This window comes from Pezoporus wallicus, unplaced genomic scaffold (genome assembly GCF_028554395.1).
Source record: "Pezoporus wallicus isolate ANWC-B61680 ecotype Strahan unplaced genomic scaffold, APGP_CSIRO_Pwel_v1 scaffold_2584, whole genome shotgun sequence".
NCBI classification, from domain to species: domain Eukaryota; kingdom Metazoa; phylum Chordata; class Aves; order Psittaciformes; family Psittacidae; genus Pezoporus; species Pezoporus wallicus.
The window spans coordinates 4279746-4298040 of NW_026642851.1; the positions used below are offsets into that span (position 1 = coordinate 4279746).

Below are 18295 nucleotides of genomic sequence, written 5' to 3' on the forward strand. Positions count from 1 at the left end.
CACAGGGCTGCTCTGAATCTCTTCTCTGCCCAACCTGTAGCTGTGCCTGGGATTGCTCTGACCCAGGTGTAGGACCTTGCACTTGGCATGGTTAAACTTCATGAGGTTGGCATCAGCCCACCTCACAAGCGTGTCAAGGTCCCTCTGGATGGCATTCCTTCCCTCCAGGGTATCAACCGAACCGCACAGCTTGGTGTCATCCGCAAACTTGCTGAGGGTGCACTCAATCCCACTGTCCATGTCAGCAACAAAGATGTTGGACAAGACCGGTCCCAACACCGATCCCTGAGGGACACCACTCGTTACTGGTTTCCAGCTGGACATTGAGCCATTTGTGTGCGGCCATCCAGCCAGTTCTTTATCCACCGAGTGGTCCATCCATCAAATTGATGTCTCTCCAATTTAGAGACAAGGATGTCGTGTGGGACAGTGTCGAACGCTTTACACAAGTCCAGGTAGATGACATCAGCTGCTCTACCCCTGTCCATCAGTTCCATAGCCCCATCATAGAAGGCCACCAAATTGGTCAGGCAGGATTTCCCCTCAGTGAAGGCATGCTGGCTGTCACCAAGCACCTTGTTGATTTTCATGTGCCTTAGCATGCCTTGCAGGAGAATCTGCTCCAAGGTTTTGCCAAGCACAGAGGTGAGACTGACTGGTTTGCAGAAGCTCTCAAAGAGATCAGGTTTTAATTTCGTAAAAAAGGGTAAATTTGGGGGCTAGTTTGTGTTTATTAGATACACTAAAGTTAATATAATCTGTGTTCAGTTCTTGTAAATGCTGCAAAGTAACAGTGGAGCATCACTATGGATTTTCATGTTCAATCTAGAAAGATGTCTGTCTTAGGAGTTATTTTGCAAACTTTCTTGCATTTCTAGAGATGTTAAAATGGTTTAGATACTAGAATGGGAAGGGTAGAAATTCTAAATTCTTTTAAATTCATGTAAATCTAGTTCTGATATTATTTGTTTGAGCAATAGGAAAACAGGTATTTCTACAGAAAATGTCAATCTTTCCACATACATTCTAGTTAATATCGGGCAGGGTGAAAATGTCAAGGTCGCATGTGCTTTTTTTAAGTGTGCTGGTCCAGACACTCATCAAACTAAGCTTGCTGTGTACGATAAATTTAGCTGAAAACTCTTGGTATAAATTAGACAGATCCTAAGATAGACCTCCCATTTTGGTAAACATTGCTTATCTGTCATGATACATGTTGCAGGGTGTTTGTATTTGCTTTGATGTTCAGTGATGGAAAACTCTTGAACTGTTTAATGGGTTGAAAAAACCTTTTCTAGACAGTCTGCCAGTACCTATACGTACAAATAGATGTGACAAGCACAAAAGGAAAAGATCCAGCTCACTCTGGAAGTAGAGAAAGTCTGGAGTTGAATCTGGATATGAATGTTGAAACTTGTGTAAGTAATAAATGGTGTTACAAGAGGTCTATTCATGCAGAAAAAAAAAAGAAGATATGTGAGTATCTTTAGGATTCACATTTTGGCACCATTTTTTTGTAAAAATCAGAACACTGAGACTGAGTTAAACTAACAGTAAAAACTGCAAATCATCAAAATTCAGCAAGCAGAGATAACTGCAAAAAAATCCTTCTCTTCCTTCAGTTGCATGTGAGTAGGGTAAATAGCTGCTGTGAGCTGAAAATCCGCAGGACAGACATTTCTGTAAAGTAGCTCAAAAGTAAAACAAAGTAAATCCAATAACAATGCAGGATCTGCTCTCTAGTAAATGGACAAAAAACTTTAAAAGAAATATTTCTAACATACCTAAGTATTCATTTTAGAAATGTTGACTTTTCAATTAAGAAAGGAAAGTCGTTCTGACATCTTACAGCTGTTAGAACTTTTTTTTATTATTGAGTACTGATTCACTGATTAAGTATAATGTGGGAATTACTGAGAGTTTAAAAGATGCCAGCAGTTTCTAGTTTACGTGAATATCTATATTGAAAGCATGATCAGTTTTCAGCAAATACCTATATTGTTTTTAGGGGAAAAATATTGGACTGGAATAATGCTCAGTTAACTTCAGTTAACTTCCTGTAATTGTAATGAATTTTCATGAACAATAAAAATACAGTTTGCAGTCACATCATGCATCTATTTTAGTACTCTTTAGCATGTCTCATATGGCACTCTGGCTTTCACACATCCATTTTACATAAGTATACTCTAACCTGTTGCTCTCCCTCTGCTGGCTATATCTGTCCTGAAACCATGCTGGTACTTACAGAGGTCTGGGAACAGGGTTTGTCTGGGACTGAAAAAGCACAGAGTACTTTGGTCTGCCCCATCCATCTGTCATTTGGTTGTCTCCCATTCACAGTGCCCACATGGCGAGTAGTCAGAAGGGTGGGTGAAGCAAATCTCCTTGGCTGGAATATAGGTTCATCTTCTCCACAAATGCTGTATTCAACAATCCCTGACTGGCTGTCCTCTTCATAGTGCAGGTCCCAGTCTGAAGTCCTTGGTAAAGCCCTGGATCTTTTCTCTAAGGGATGTCTGCAGCTGGAACTGGAGTAACAAACTTCCCTTTCCTGCTGGGAGATCATGTCCTTTTTCTTTCTTCTTTTGGCTGCACCATCCTCTTCTTGCTTGCCTTGCCAATGTGTACATTATTCAATATAATAGTTCAAGTCTTTTTCACGTCACTTGTATTTGAACCATGTAAAGCCATGAAGGTACTTTTAGCACTGTTTCAAGTTACTCAGAAAATGTCTTATTGGTTTTCAGGACTTTTAGTATGAAGATCTCTTTTAAATGAAGAGAAAATAGTGAAAGATTAGTTTATACTTCAGGTATTCCATCATTTTCTGAAGGTATGCACTGAGAAACCATTTAACCTGTGTGGAAATGCTTTAGCAAGAATATGTTACTACCACATAATTTTTCAGACCTTACATCCTGTGCAGGCTGAGAGGCTGGTATAAAAAATATTTCAAATTGTTTTCAGATGAAAATGTTGTCTGAGAACATTCACATGCTAAGACTTAAGATAAGCTTTGCTGTTTGCTTGTCTTTCACAGTTGTCATGGGATAAGGTGTATTGATTTTTCTGAATTTTTTACTGGTAATCTGATAATTTTGATATTAACATTCAGTATTTGCATTTTTTTTCTGAACAGGGACAATAGTCTTAGGTGCCTTTTCTGGTATATCTCTTCAAAATGTTGTACAGATATATCCAGGAGAGCTGAACAGTTTCTCATCCCTACTCAGAGTCCAGTTTTCCTGATACACAAAATCTTCCTGGTCTTTTCCTATACAGGTTTTACCTCCTTATTTTTTTGTCTGGGGCTGCAAATGTAGTTTCCCACTTCATTTTGCTCTTTCACTCTGAGAAGACCTCAGATCTAGCCTTACAATTACATTACAACCTGTTGGGTTTGTTCTATAACTGAGTTGCATGAAAAATTGAATAGGGAAAAGCTATTCAGTCTGTAATACGATCGTCAGAGACATTAGATGAAATTAGCAAATAGATATGGAAGAACAAAAGGAAGGGTTTTTTCATTAATCCCCTTTTTCCTATATGTGGATGAGGAAAGCTCAGGTGTATTAAGAGGCAGAGACCAACTCATGCAAAATGTAATTTACCAGATGCTATTAAATACAAAGTTACCTGTTGTGATTCCTTCAGTCACAGAGCACTGGAAGAAGGGGGAGCACCACAGTGGTGCACTATGTGTCTCATATTCTTGCCCTCTGATATATGGCACATTGTGAGAGAAGAGTATACTGAAACAGGTATTCCTAGGCTCTTATGCTACAGAATCATCTTGGTTTTGTTCTTACAGGAAAGATTATTGCTGTTGTCTCCAGGGAAAAAAAGAGGAAACAAGTCAGACTTGGATGAGTTGAGGTATTAATGATGCAATGCTAGGCATTCCAAGTATTTTGGCATGTGAGAATTTTTAGTTTGAGGTTGCAAAACGTAGGAAGTAATGAGACAGTGCTTAGTATTGCTTACTTCTTCAGATGCCTATGGCCCTGAAAGCATACCAGAATCAGCAAGTGACATTAATGGGAATTAGTTCTTTCAAGACTGACTTGTAGACCTCTGGTATGAGAGTTAATAAAAAACCAAAAGAAATAAATATCAAGCTGTCAATGGATTATATTAAACTGGAAAAACATGAATGATGTCATGACCATTCCTAGTCATGTAATTTCTTCTGCCTTTGCAGATGGAGTCTGTGAAAGCCTATAGAGTCCAGCTGTTCTGCAGCTCTTAGTGTATCAGAATTCAGCTCCCATGGTAGAAGTCTATGCCCCGAAGTTAACTAATGCCATTCATACGTGACTGTTGGCCTGGACATGTGCCTGACCATGTGAAGATTTGGGTCATTTCATTACAAGGAAACATATAACTAGTAGGAATGGCAAAAAAACCCAAACAAACAAAATAGCAAAACCAAACAAAACCAAACCAAAAACCCCTGCAATGTTTAGCAACTTTTTTAGGTTTCTGACTTAGGTTTCTGTGTTTACATGCTTTTGACATTTTAGCAAGTGAACTGTAAGCCATTAAGAAGTAATATATACTGGTTTTCACTATACTGTTTGTAGTTACCTTGTGTTCTGGGGCTTAACATAGTTCTGTGAAACTGAAGAGAATAATCAGGATTTTATCTGATTGACAGAGTTTTGGCTCTTTGAGAAAATTAAATGCTGAACTTGACACGTAAAAGCAAGATATTTGCATAACCATAAACAAAAATCACTTCTAGCTAAGAAGGTTTTAGAAGTGAGAGGGGTCAAGAAGTTAACTTGGTGTCTTTAGCCCAGGTGATTCTCTCTGGCCAGAAAAGGAACAACCACTACTGATATGTGTGAGATTCTGTAATTCTAAGTGACAACAAAATGTAGTTTCAAAAGCTTAAACTCGAAAACATAGAGCTCAGAATCTATTAAAACAATTATCACAAGAGAACAAAACCCAGATGAACCATACTTCATTTAAAGTGAAGGTATAAATAGTTCTCTGGGGCAGATAATATCTGTTTATTATTACACTGTGAATTTGGGATCACAGCTCTTTAACGCTATATTTTGCTTCTTGGTTTTGGTCTGTGCTACAACCAATGGCTGTTTCTTTTCAGATTCATGATATTCACCGACATTTTTTTCTTACTTATCCATGTGTGAAAATACCAGTCTATGGCTGTTTTCTCCCAAAGCAACTAGAACCAGTATTCTTACCTTAATGATTAAGTATTGTTCTATTTTTGTGTTCTTGTCCCCTGCTTCAGACAAGAAATCAGTTTTGATGTTGATGGGGTGGAGCTTAACTAACAGCTTCTAATATTCATTCTGAATATATGGGGCTGAACAGGTAGTTTTCCAAAAATTTTAATTTTTTATGTGTGAAACTCCCATTAATAATGAAACATCTGTTCTCTTAAAGGAAACCATTTTCACACACATTGTGATCAATTTGTAGTACTGGTGTAAATGCTCTGTTTGGTTCAAGTGCCTTAATTACACTTTGCAAATCTGATGTTTTTCTTTATGTAAATTATTTAATCTGCAGAAATCTGTTGGTTTAGATGTGGAATAATCAGTGTCTCTAAACCAAAGTAAGCACCTCTGGTTTTGGCACAAAATGCTAGTAATAGATTCCACTTATTCCCTGCTACAGTTATAAATGGTAAACTGCAGGCCTTTTAAGAAATTCCCCTGTGGTGCAGCTAGCAGGAGATTGCTCAATTGTATAATAATCAGATCTGACCAGATGGTGATGAGGCTGGGTACTAAATGCTTTTTAAGTTCTCCTGCTAGGTTTTCTCATTTAAAAGTGGAGAAATCCCACTTTAAGGACTACATGATTTCAAAGACTCCTTGCTATGAGGCATACAGAAGTGCCTATTCTGTCATATGCAACAGCACTTCACATTTTCAGGCAATGTAGGGAAGGATCACGACTTATTTAAAATGTCAGTGTGCTGTTGTTCATGAAGAGTACCAGCCTGATAGCTCTGAAGAATAAAAGTTAGTTAGGGAACACATGAAGATTAGATATGGGGAGTAGACGGTAAGTACTCTATTTATCAGTGCTTCATCTTTGTCCAGCTGCAGTGTCACAATCTGGGAGCAAAATCTCATAGCTGAAGGGTGTACACTTCAGGTTGGGTTCTGCTTACCAATGGAAGGCCTACACTGAGGTGTTCCATGGAGGTACAGAAGTAGAGAGACATGGGTGAGCCAGGTATCTCTGCTCCTGCTGTAGTCAATGGAGATGAAATCAGCACAGTCAATGAAGATCAGAGAGTTCTTAATCTCATGAAAGATGAGAGAGCTATGTAAGCAGGCACCTCCACTGACTGTATTGACTAGGTCTCCATCAGCAATGATGGGAGTTTAAATACCTAACGCACATTACAAATAGCTTCTTTGGTCACCTGCATGTGGGTTGTTAATCACTGAACTGCATCTCATCCCTTATTCCTTTTCAGTTCATGCAGGGGTATTTCTGATAGTTCTGGGAGCTGTGCAGATCTTATACAAAAGCTTCTTGCAATCCAGGGCTGGCTCTGAACAGAGTCAAAAAATTGTCATCTTAGCTTGTTGAGTTCTCTGGTTCTGTTTACCATACTAGGATTCTTTGGGTTTAGGCTTGATAGGATTTGTTTTTTCCAGTATTAATCAGCTAACAGAAATGCTACTGTTTGAAGAAAGCTTCGGTACAGCTCCTTCTACCGAGTCTGATTTACATGCAGTAGCAGAAACCTTGTTAGCCTTTTTAGATCTATCTATAGAGTTGAAGGCTTTTAAAATCAGTAAAAAAACCTTCTTGCCTTAAGTTAGCAGTAGGTTACCTTTACCCAGAACACAAAGGTTATCTCTGAAGCATTTTTAAATTGTTTGGCTACTTTAGGCATTTTCAGTGAAGCAGTCCAATCTGCACAGAAGAAGCAAAGGTAACAGAGAACAAGTAAACAATTAGCTTGCGTGGAAATCTATTCTACTCTTCAGGGACCTGGGTAGAATGGGATTTCTCACAACGAAATAACTAGGAAATCTGTATGTACAACATCTATTCCAATATATGAATAAAAGTGTGAGTTTTGGGTGGTATTATACCTTGTGCATCACACATGTAGTGTACTTCACGAAGATTTCACAGCACAGATTACTTTCAGTTTATTGCTTTGTTTATTTGTTCTCTTCAGTGTCTAACACTTAAGATCTGAATTATTAAGAACTGGAGTGTGACGTCTGGCATTGGTGGCTTGATTTCGAGGATTATTGAGTCTCCTTTAAGTTGATGGACATATGGGTACTCCCAGTCTGAAAAACACACCTTTCCAGAAAGAGAAGTTACTGTGATCACCTAGAACACAAAATTTTGCCCCCAGTCTTTATGTACCTCACCTTTATTTTATTTTATTTTATTTTATTTTATTTTATTTTATTTTATTATTTTCCTTTATTTATTTTCCAAAACAATTACACTTTCATAGATGGCCTTGCTATTTCAGGTGATTTTGTAACCTGACACAGGATGCTATATTTTAAGCTTGTATCTTTTATGGGCAATAACTAATATCCCAAAGGAGATTTTGCTTCTTAATTTAGCAACTCAGATTTGACACTAGATTTTTCATTTTATTTTATTTAAAGTGAAGAAGCTCACACCCTGTTCTTGCAAAGAATATTATTTCTTGTGATTCTAATATATTGTGTTTAGTGAAAAAGATCTTTCCCCCGTCTAGTGATGACAGGCTGAAACCTGAAGTGCAATGAATCTATTCTGTGCCAGTTCTGTGTCTCCTGGTGGTACCACTGCTGTGATGCAGTCTCCAGACACTCTGTCTGCTGTCACTGCATGTCTTCTATTCCTCCTTTCCTTTTTTAGATTTTATTTAATACTGTTGACCTATATGTACATCACACATTTTGCTGCCTCCATGCATTCCTTCACTGTGTTTAACATTTTCTCTTAAGCCAAGAAAAAATTCTCTCTAATTCTCTGAGCTCCTTTTAAAAAAATTATTCTGCTTTTCCCTAGACTAAACCAAAGGTTCATGTTTAAACAGAGGAATACATTCTTGTTACTTAAGTTGCTTACACGTGAAAGCTCAAGTACCTGCTAGATCCTATTGCTCAGGATCTATTCAGCACAATATGTAGTAAGAGTTGCTACTAGCAAAGGCTAGCTATTGTTCTAACATTAGGGTTTTGTTTTCTTTTTAAAACATCTTTCTGCAGTAAGAGGTCTGAGGAAACAAAAAAAATGAAGTGCTCAAAAAAAAGTAAAAATACTTTGAAGTTGCAAAGCTTCATCTAAGATTGGGACTCACCTACACAGTAACTCTGCACATCCTATCGTAACTGCTGACACAACAACCTAATTATTAAATTTTCAAAGGTGGTGTAAAACTTTAGTCATATAAGAAACTTCTGTCAGTGTGATGCCAACAAGGCCACTGGCCCTTTCGGTTTGTGCTCCTCTTAATAGTATTGGCAGAGGACAAAAGCGGTAGCTGCTGGACAGCACAGCTGAGTTATCGCTTTTGGCAGGTGAATTGTTAATTTCCCAGTCAGCATGTCTTGTCTGACAGCTGCCACCCTGCCCCAGAGGAAGAGAAGGTGGCCTGGCTGGGCAGCATGTGCTGCCAAAGCTCCTGGCACCCCTCCAGACGTGGGCAAATGGGGTGTCTGGGCTGCCCACAGATGCATGAGCCTGGAGCCGTGGCTTGGCTTGCACAGGGGTTTAACCTCCTCCTGCTGGCAGGAAATTCAGCAAGAAATGCCTTCAGCTCCCAGGCAAAGGATGCCACAGTCTTGCAAGCTGCCCTAGAGCAATTTGCAGCATGTCATGGGGAGGACAGGGCAGTGCTTAGATGCAGCTTTGCCTGTGCGCTATTTTTGCCCTTTTTTGTCTAGAGAAGTAGCTGACTGCTGTAAGTGTAAGGGAAGGAAACCAGTGCTGTGCTTGTGTCCTCCTTGCAGGAGTGTATGCGGGAAAGACACTTTACAGTCTATGGTGCAATAAACCCATGCAGGGAGAGGCTTACATAGTACTCTGGGACTGAAGGTTCATCCCCCACACCCTTCATTTCCTTTTGGGAATTAAGTACACCACAACAGGACACGTGTAGCCTCTGTTTTCTTGTCTCCCTGCCTTGTTGTGATTCTGCAAGCTCTGATGTGATTTTTGTGAGATTAGAGATTTTTTTCTTGCGGCATGAATTTAGTTTATTATTTGCCATAGCTGTGGCCGTCAGGGTCTGGCTCTTGTTAACAGCAGAGCCTTCAATATCCCACAACTTACTTATCACAGATGTTTTACTTAAGAATAATTCCTTCCCCTTCAGAGTTATCACTCCTGTGTATTTCTTACATTCAGAGCTGACCCTACCACAGACACAATTCCTTAATGCCAAAATTCTACTCTGGCAGTCTTTATTTCGCCGTTTCTCCATGATGTGGTGGGGTTTTTTGTTTTGTTTGTTTTATTGGTTGGTTGCAGGTTTTTTTACACAGTATTTTTCAAAAAGCTGAATGTCTGCTCTCCCTGTTTTTTTTTTCCCCCATAATCTCATTTATGTACTTTTATATTTCATATGTTGAAAAAATTGCACCAGTTGGTACATCTTCTGAAAAGATATGCACTGATTAGAGGACTTGCTGATCTACCAGCCATTGAATAATTATATCCTCAGGTGGGTAAATTGCACCAGAATAAAGTGCTTTTTAAAGTGATATTCAGATGAGTTTCTGAATATTTTAATGTTTGTTTGTATACATATTTGGTGTGAAAGATTGGTGGCTAAGGCTTTAAGTTAAAGCAAAACCAGTATTCCAGGGGACAAAGAAGTTACCAAAATGAGAAAAGCTTTTACTGCCAGAAAGAAGAAACAAATAAGATGAAGATGTGTACAGTCCTGAAACTGTGCCTGATGGAAAGAAGCAGCTGTACTAACCCTATATATCATCCAGCTCTGCAATACAAAAAGAGCACTTTGAAAAATTAAAAACTAGCTTTAATTAAGCTATTGAAGTATGAAAATCTACTTAAGGGCTTATTGTCAGCTAAGAAACAGAAGACGTGCTGATGGGTTTCAGGTGAATGAGGATGCTGTGGTAGTCTTCAATGTAACATGTAGTTTTGCTAAAAATTAAAATGAGCAAATCTGAAGAGGTTAATTAGAGCATTCAGCAGCAGACAATGCCTAGTGGAAGCTACTATTTCAGCTGAAGGAAAAGTGGTGAACCAGGCAGGGCAAGACAGCTTAGGTTTGCTACTCAAGAGCACGGTAGCCATTTTTGCAGGAAAGAAAAGGAATTAACTGGCCTTAGCAGTTGCCTCCCCAAGACACAGAACTGTAAAACTCATATTTTTGGTACAAGATACTGTGTTTTTCTATGCAAAGATGATGAATGCTTACCTATCTTGTTGGTGGTGTCCTTTTACCTTTTTAATATCATATGGTTTGTTAAGCCAGATAATTCATGTTAGATTAGTTTCTTGAGCATCAGAAAGTTAACTGAGTTTTTCCAGCATGGAAAACATGGATGTTTTCCAACATGGACAGGGTTTTTAATCAATACCTTATTAGCAAATCTTTCAAATTTAAACCTTGTTCTTGCCATTCAGTTCCTGACAGAGAAGTTGCAGGTATATTGATCCAATTTCTTTTTAACTTCAAATTTTGGGATAAAACCATCTCTAGGCACACATAAGATTATTTTAAGTCTATGCCAAGGATTCTTTTGCAGGACCACAACAAATCTACTCCTAAAACAAGAGTGAAATGAAACAAAAGGGAATCCTGTTCCACTTATCTAAACCTTCAGATAATTGTCAGGACTCTGTCAAAGCAGTTCACAACCCCACCCTTGAGGAAGATTGGCTGGAAAGCTGCCTAGCAGAAAAGGACCTGTGGGTGCTGGTTGGCAGCCAACTGAATATTAGCCAGCAGTGGGCCTATGTGGCCAGGAAAGCTGATAGCATCCTGTCTTGTACCAGAAATACTGTGGTCAGCAGGGTCGAGGCAGTGATCATCCCCCTGTGCTCATCACTGCTGAAGCTGCACCTCAAATTCTGTGTTCAGTTCTGGGGCTTTCACTGCAAGATGGACATTGACGTGTTGGAGCAGGTACAGAGAGTAGCAACAAAGCTGGCAAAGGGCCTTGAGCACAAGACTTATAAGGAGTGGCTGGGAGAGTTGAAGAAATTTAGCTTGGAGTAAAGGAGGCCCAGGGGAGACCTTATCACTGCAAAAGTCCTGGTGTGTCTTTTGGTGTTGCATATAGGTGTTTCAGCCATAATAATAATTATTTTTGTGGCATGATAATGATCTGAAGACTTCAAGCTTGTAGAATGTATACTGAAGAGAGAAAAAGCCACTTGAAAGCAAAATGCAGATGTTGCAGCTGCTCACAAGGAGTCATGCTGCCCTCATTTTTTTAGTTCATTGGGAGATTCACCTTTCTCTGCTCAAATTCAAACTGTGTTAATGCCAGTGCTCTCTGGACTTTCAGAGTATGTGAAAACAGAACTAAAGCACAAGTTAATCTGCAGAACTCTGAGGCCGATAAACATCTCACTATAATTTGAAAGGTGGTACATCTTAGTGGCTGCTAGAATTCAGTTTATGTGGCATTAGACTGTGCATTTTCCTTGGATTATGAAACGAAAAAGATATCAAAATAAGTGCCTGTAATAGTATTTAGAAGCTTCAAGTTAGCTTAACAGCATTGCAGACCAGTGTCCTTGCATACAATAAATGTCTAATGGAAAAAAAAGATTGATATAGAGAAAGAAAATAGACTTTGTTTTTGAATTAAGATTGTGGATACATCATTGGAAGTTTCAAGGAATATCTTGTTTGTGTTTGTCTTGGTTAACAGAAGTAGAACATATACTGAAGATGCTAGATATTCACAATATAGAGAGACATCAGCTGATCCCGACTGATGTAACAAAAGTGTGTATATTTCAAAGAAGGTTGCATAACAAAAAACTCTCTGTCCAAGGGTTGGAAATATCTGTATGAGGGACTGGAACAGCAACATTTCTGAACAGCTACCTGCAGCCACAGGAACATGCTGGCCACCCAAAGACTTTGACTTATCTTTGAAGAAGTCTGCAGGGATCAAAAGTTAAGATGCAGGATCTGATCAACTGCTGCAAAAGTTTTGACCTGTACAGATGTGCAGAGGCAGCATAGAACAGCTGGCTTGAAAGTGCCTAGCACCAAGGGCTTCATTAGGGCTGCACCTTGAGCATTTAATGACTGTGATCTTGGGGAAAATTTAGTAAGGTCAAAAGGACACTAAAAGATCTATGTGTTTGCAGTAAAGTGCTTATTGTCATAATGCCTTATCTAACCGCCTCAGTGTCTGTGCCCTGATCCATTTGTTTCTTTTGTCTGCAGTACTCTATAAGAACATATAACTATGTATTATAGGTGAAACAAAAAAATAATGACCAATAGTTTAAAAAGCATTTTCTGTGCCTGTGCCTGAAAACAAGTGTAGGAATTTCATCACCCGCTATGTCTTTCAGGCGCATATAAACAGCATTCTCTGTTGGTTTAGGTCAGCAAACTTTTACAGGTTTAGTGTGGAGCCATTGAAAGGGGAAATTTTGACTCTTCCAATGTCGAAGATGTAGTTAAAATTATTTAGTAAACTTTGTGAAGCTGCACTTCATGCATTTAAACAAACTAATCTCTTTACACCTATGAGAAAAAGCAATATGAATTTAGAGCCACGTTAATCTTTGCAGTTTGCCATGAATAATGCATTTGTTTGTTTCTGCATGCTATCTGATAATATATGGTAAAGTATGTTCTACCTCTCTGGCATACACATTGCAGATTTTGTGTAATGTATTATGCATGAAACTTAGTTGGAAAGTTTTATTTTGGATTTTGTTTTTTTTTTTTAAGTGCATTTTTCATGTGTGTGAGTGGAGCCAGACCTTCCCCTTTTCACCATCCTTCCCACCCGCCAGCAGGTGTCCCCCCAAATAGTTCAGCCGCGTTTTGCAAACAGGTAGAAGCTTGGAAGGTAGCTAAGCTCTCAAAGCTTTGTGAAAACAGATAGCTTGGGGAGGAGGAAGTCTCAGGAAGAAGCTCAGCTGAGGGATGTCAGGTTACAGGATTCCAGGAAATCCTGGGTGGACAGATCTGATGAGGGGCATACAGCAGCAATGTGAACTGCTTTAGATTCCAAGAGCAGTGAAGCGTAGCTGTAGCTACAATCCCCAGTGAGTCCAAGTGATTCTATAACCTGATGTCACATCCTAACATTAAACCACATCTTTGTGGCCAATGTATGCATGAAAGGACGAAGTTTTCAGTGCAAAACTTGGAGCTTACTTTCCGCCAGCATACATAACTTCTGAGATACAAGATTATTCTAGATTTAAATCCAAAGGAAACTGGGCTTTTTCAGTGGCCGTACTTGTGGAAATACATGATTTTCTTCTTTTCTTCTTTTATTAAATTTTAAAAGATGATAACATTGTTCTGGAATGGAAAAGTCATCATCCAGGTGGATGCAGCGATCTGCAGAGCTCTGCTGTGCCACAAATTGAAGTTCAAGTAAAATTTTCCTATGCCACTTTTTTTTTTTTAATATTTTATCTTTACTCCTGCATGAAATAAAGATATTCCTCTGAAGGAGGAAATAGAATCACATTTATGCTGTTGTATTGCTGCTGTAGTAAAATAGAAATATATCAAAAGGGGAGGGGAGAGAAAGAGTTAGTGAAACATACTGTCATACTCTTCAGGTTTCTTGCTAGGCATGATCCTTCTCTCTGAGCCATACTGGCTACTGCATGACCAGCAGGTCGAAGGAGGTGATCCTGCCCCTCTACTCTGCTCTCGTGAGACCTCACCTGGAGTATTGTGTGCAGTTCTGGTGTCCTCAACATAAAAAGGACATGGAACTGTTGGAACAAGTCCAGAGGAGGGCCATGAGGATGATCAGGGGACTGGAGCACCTCCCGTATGAAGACAGGCTGAGAAAGTTGGGGCTGTTCAGCCTGGAGAAGAGAAGGCTGTGTGGAGACCTCATAGCAGCCTTCCAGTATCTGAAGGTGGCCTACAAGGATACCAGAGAGGGCCTCTTCATTAGGGTCTGTAGCGACAGCAGGGGTAATGGGTTTAAACTTAAAGTAGGGACTGTAGGACAAGGTGTAATGGGTTTAAACTTAAACAGGGGAAGTTCAGTTTAGATATAAGGAAGAAATTCTTTACTGTGAGGATGGTGAGGCACTGGAATGGGTTGTCTAAAGAAGTGGCAAATGCTTCATCCCTGGCAGTGTTCAAGGCCTTGAGCGAGATGATCTAGTGTGAGGCATCCCTGCCAATGGCAGGGGGTTTGGAACTAGATGATCTTAAGGTCCTTTCTAACCCTAACCATTCTATGATTCTGTAATAGCTGAGAATTAGGCTGTTTGTTTGTGCTATGTCAGGTAAGTCTCTGAATAATTTCCATCAAGAGGGTGATTTTTTAAATGGACTTGAAAAGCCAAAGCTGAAGGTGGACATTTCATAAAATAAGCAATTAAAATACCAACAAAACCAGATCTGTCTTGTTCTTGTCAAATACTCTATTTTTATTGCATCGTATTTTTTGTGTTGACAGTATGCCTACCATAGAAAGCACTATATCCTGTAACTACAGGAACAGGTAAATCACGTGTCACATAAAATAAAATGTAATAACATAATTTGTTTTTCTATCAAGTGATATAGTTAATAATTACTTAAATAAAGCACCAAATACAAAACCAAACTATAAAATTCCATTATACTAAATGGTACAACTCCATGACAAATAGGTATAAGTTTTTCAAAAATACCTGTATTTAGGTGTTCAATTACCCATAAGGATTCTGACTTTTTTTTTCTCCCACTGTATCGGGAGGAAACAGATCTGCCAGATCAACACCTGGGAACTTTATTCCATTCATAAATGCGTAGTATATTAAAGTAGACAGTCAGTTCAGTTTGACAACTGAAATATTTAGATTTAAGGAAACCTAAAAGAAATTTTTTTTCTTTTTTCCTCCTGACTGAAACAGAAGAGAAAAAATTAAAAACTTTCCTGTGGAAAAAAATGATTTTAAAAATTTATTTATTTATTTATTTATAAATAAAATTACATTTTACGTATTCCTGAACAAGTGATAATTTTAGGATGGTTTCTTTTTTAGGAAGCAGTGCAGTATATTGCTTTCTGGTGACTATTCCACAGAGGGAGAAAATAACTCGTTACTGGTTCAGCTAACTGAGCTCTCTTGAAGTGAAGTAGTAGAGGTCAGTGATTTTGCCACAAAAGCACTGGGCTCCAGCTCATCAGCAAATACTGGGTGGGTGAATTTTTCACTATCAATCAAATCTGTTTGCAACATATAGATTTCAATATGCCCCAGATTACTGACTCATATTTTCAGGAAGTCATTCATTCCCCTAAACTTATTTTTTTTACCAGTCCTTACAACAAAGAGTTAAAATGAGACAAATGTCCTTGAATAAATTAACACCTGCAGAATAATGACTTAAAGTAGAAATTTAATGTTCTGAGCTTCTCTGTTACCTTCCTGACTTGAATTACTTCCCTGAAATTTTCAGAATCCATGCTTATGTTTTCTTGTTGTTATTGAAACAATAAAAATAATGCTTCATGGGCTTCTTTAGAAATGACAGAAGTTTTATATTTTACATTTCAAAAATGTAGTTATGATCAATTTCAGTTGAAACCGTGAGTATTCAGCACTTCCACAAAGTGATATCTCAGGTGTCTAAAAAAAAAAACAAACCTGAAAATCTAAAGAAGACATTGATCAATCAAAGATTTTTATAATAAATTAGTTACTTGGCATCTGTAGAATGAAGTTATTAGGACCCATTTTACTCCCTTATCCTTTTTTTCCTTTTCGTTCATCTTCCTTCTCCTAGAAACAAGAGTTTTTTTATACTCCTGCCATTGCTTATTTTTCCCAAGTCTAAAATCTCTTCTGGAAGAAGACACAATCTCAGCTGTGAGGGTTTTGAAGACCTGTATATATGTTTTGGTGCGCAGTCAAACCTTTCGATGGTCATTTCTTCTAAGCAAAATGCTTACTAACTCCCTATGTATAGTTCCAGATAGCCATTAACCTCACCTTGGAAGCTTGTGTAGCCCAGTGAAAAGCAGATGTAACAAAACTAAGGGGGTGGAATTATGTAAGTACATACATGTATGCATACATGCACACATTAGTACATGCATAAAGGTAGGAAATGTCTTCTTTTTTTCTTTTTCTTTTTTAATTATGCAGAATTATAGAGAAGTTTATGTCAAACTTTTTAGAGGACCAGGAAGAAAACATTGTATCGGAGTGAGAACAGAATAATTTTCTTCCTGGTATGTCCTCCTCAGAGGATACAAAAGATTCTTGTTTACCTGTTTGTTTCTAGTCTCACTGATTTGATTTTTTTTTTCTTTATTTTTTTTTTTTTTAACAGAATATGTCTGCCAAACTCTACGTGGGGTACTGTGTTTCTCAATGTTTTCCATCCTGTCACCGAATGCCTGTCATTCAGCAAAGCTTCACTTTCAAATTTTTTTGTCTATATGGTAGCAGTTATTCTGTTCATTAAGAATATAATCTTGAAGGGTAACTTGCTATCTGTCTCCGAGTAATTTGATTTAGAAGATGAAATTCAAAATGTGTGCATGTTCCACTGTACTCAATCAACCTAGTCTTTGACACAATAAGTAATGATCGTCTGGGTCTTCTCGTAGAAATGGATAAAAAAAAACCCCTCTATTACAGGGAATTTTCAAAATGCCAGTCAGTTAACTCATGATTGTAATAGAAGTTTGAATCTTTTAAGCATTTAAGCTGCAGGTACTTTACCACTTTAATTTTCTCTCACTGTCCAAATACAGGAGCTAAGGAGCCCTTCCTATCCAGTCTTAGTGCTCTTCTACTCATGTCAGAAATGAAAATGCTTTCTGTACATTCTTCATTCCTTCAAGACTGATGGAGAAGCAGGACCGAAAGGATCTCTTTCCTGGTTATCCCAAGCATTTTCATCTTTCTGGGACCTGCAGCTTGTTAAGAAACCTTATTCGTTATCCATATAGGTGAACAAAATGAAACTAAAGACTCTCAAATGGTCTTATTTCATGCTGACGCTGATTTCAAAATTAGCTTTTTAAAATGCAGCATGAAATTGAAGTCTTTTTTATGATATGCTTTTTATATAATTGGCAACAGTCCACTTGTAATGGCTGAGGTTGGCATGACCGTTTGTTACATGACAGCTACTCATCTCCAACTATGCGATCCGACTGGTTTATTGTCAAGAAACTGTCTTCCTTTTTCCTTGATAATTTTGTATGGTTCAGAATATTTTCAAATTTTCTGAATAATTTTTGCCTAACAGTTTGCAATATCCTGTGGTCAGCCACTGGTACGGATTATAACTTTTCAGGCTCTTGTGCAACCTTCCCTAATTGTCCATCGGCACCACTTGTCTTCAGGTATCTTTCAAGTACTGCATTCACCTTCTCTCTACCAGTCTTAAGGGATGTAGAAGAGGTGTTGTGTTGGTACTCTCACTGAGGTCGGGCTATATACTACAATGAAGAATAACCTGATTGGTAAGGCCTTATTCTAGGAGTTGATGTTAAGAATATATTTACAAAAAAAATGATCAGACTAAGGATGAATATTCCTTATGCAAGTGGTAATCCTTTGGTCATGGCCTTACAAGTTCTCAAAGTTAAGTAGTACTTTCCAGAAGATTAATAACTTAGAGATAATTCCCTACCTGAGGAGTCTCTCCAATATGTTCCTGCAAACACTTTGCTGTGATGAACTGTTTCTTTCCAAGGAAACGACCCCAAAGAACATTTCCATCAAAGAATTCCCAACCGGCCTAGTACCCAGAGAAATGAAACACTCATGTACTGATAGGACAAATATGTAAGGAAGAGAGATGTTCTCATTAGATTTCATTAGCGCAGTGTGATATCACCAGATTTCAGCATCTGAGCTGACAGAGATGATTTACAGTGCAAATAAATTATTAGCATAATTAGATTAGACATACCATGGTGCAATTAGAATTGCCTCTGTCAGACCATTTTTCATTAATAGAACTTGCTCAGAACATACTGTCTGCTTCCTGCTTCTCCTAGACTAATCAGTTACGTGTTCGGGTGTTTGGATTGCTTAATTATTTTCATTGTTCACCATTAACACCTTGCTGAACTGGGATATACTGTCACTCAGAAAAAAGGCTGTGGAATTGACCTGG

General features: G+C 38.3%; 1 long non-coding RNA gene across 1 annotated transcript in view; it reads right to left on the reverse strand.

Annotated features, from left to right (window-relative positions):
• LOC130611737 (uncharacterized) overlaps positions 1-10764 on the reverse strand; it is a 31132-nt gene extending 20368 nt beyond the window's left edge. The window contains exon 1 of the long non-coding RNA XR_008975295.1: positions 10438-10764. This is a non-coding gene — a long non-coding RNA (uncharacterized LOC130611737). The remainder of the gene's footprint in view (positions 1-10437) is intronic.
• Positions 10765-18295: the final 7531 nt, after the last annotated feature.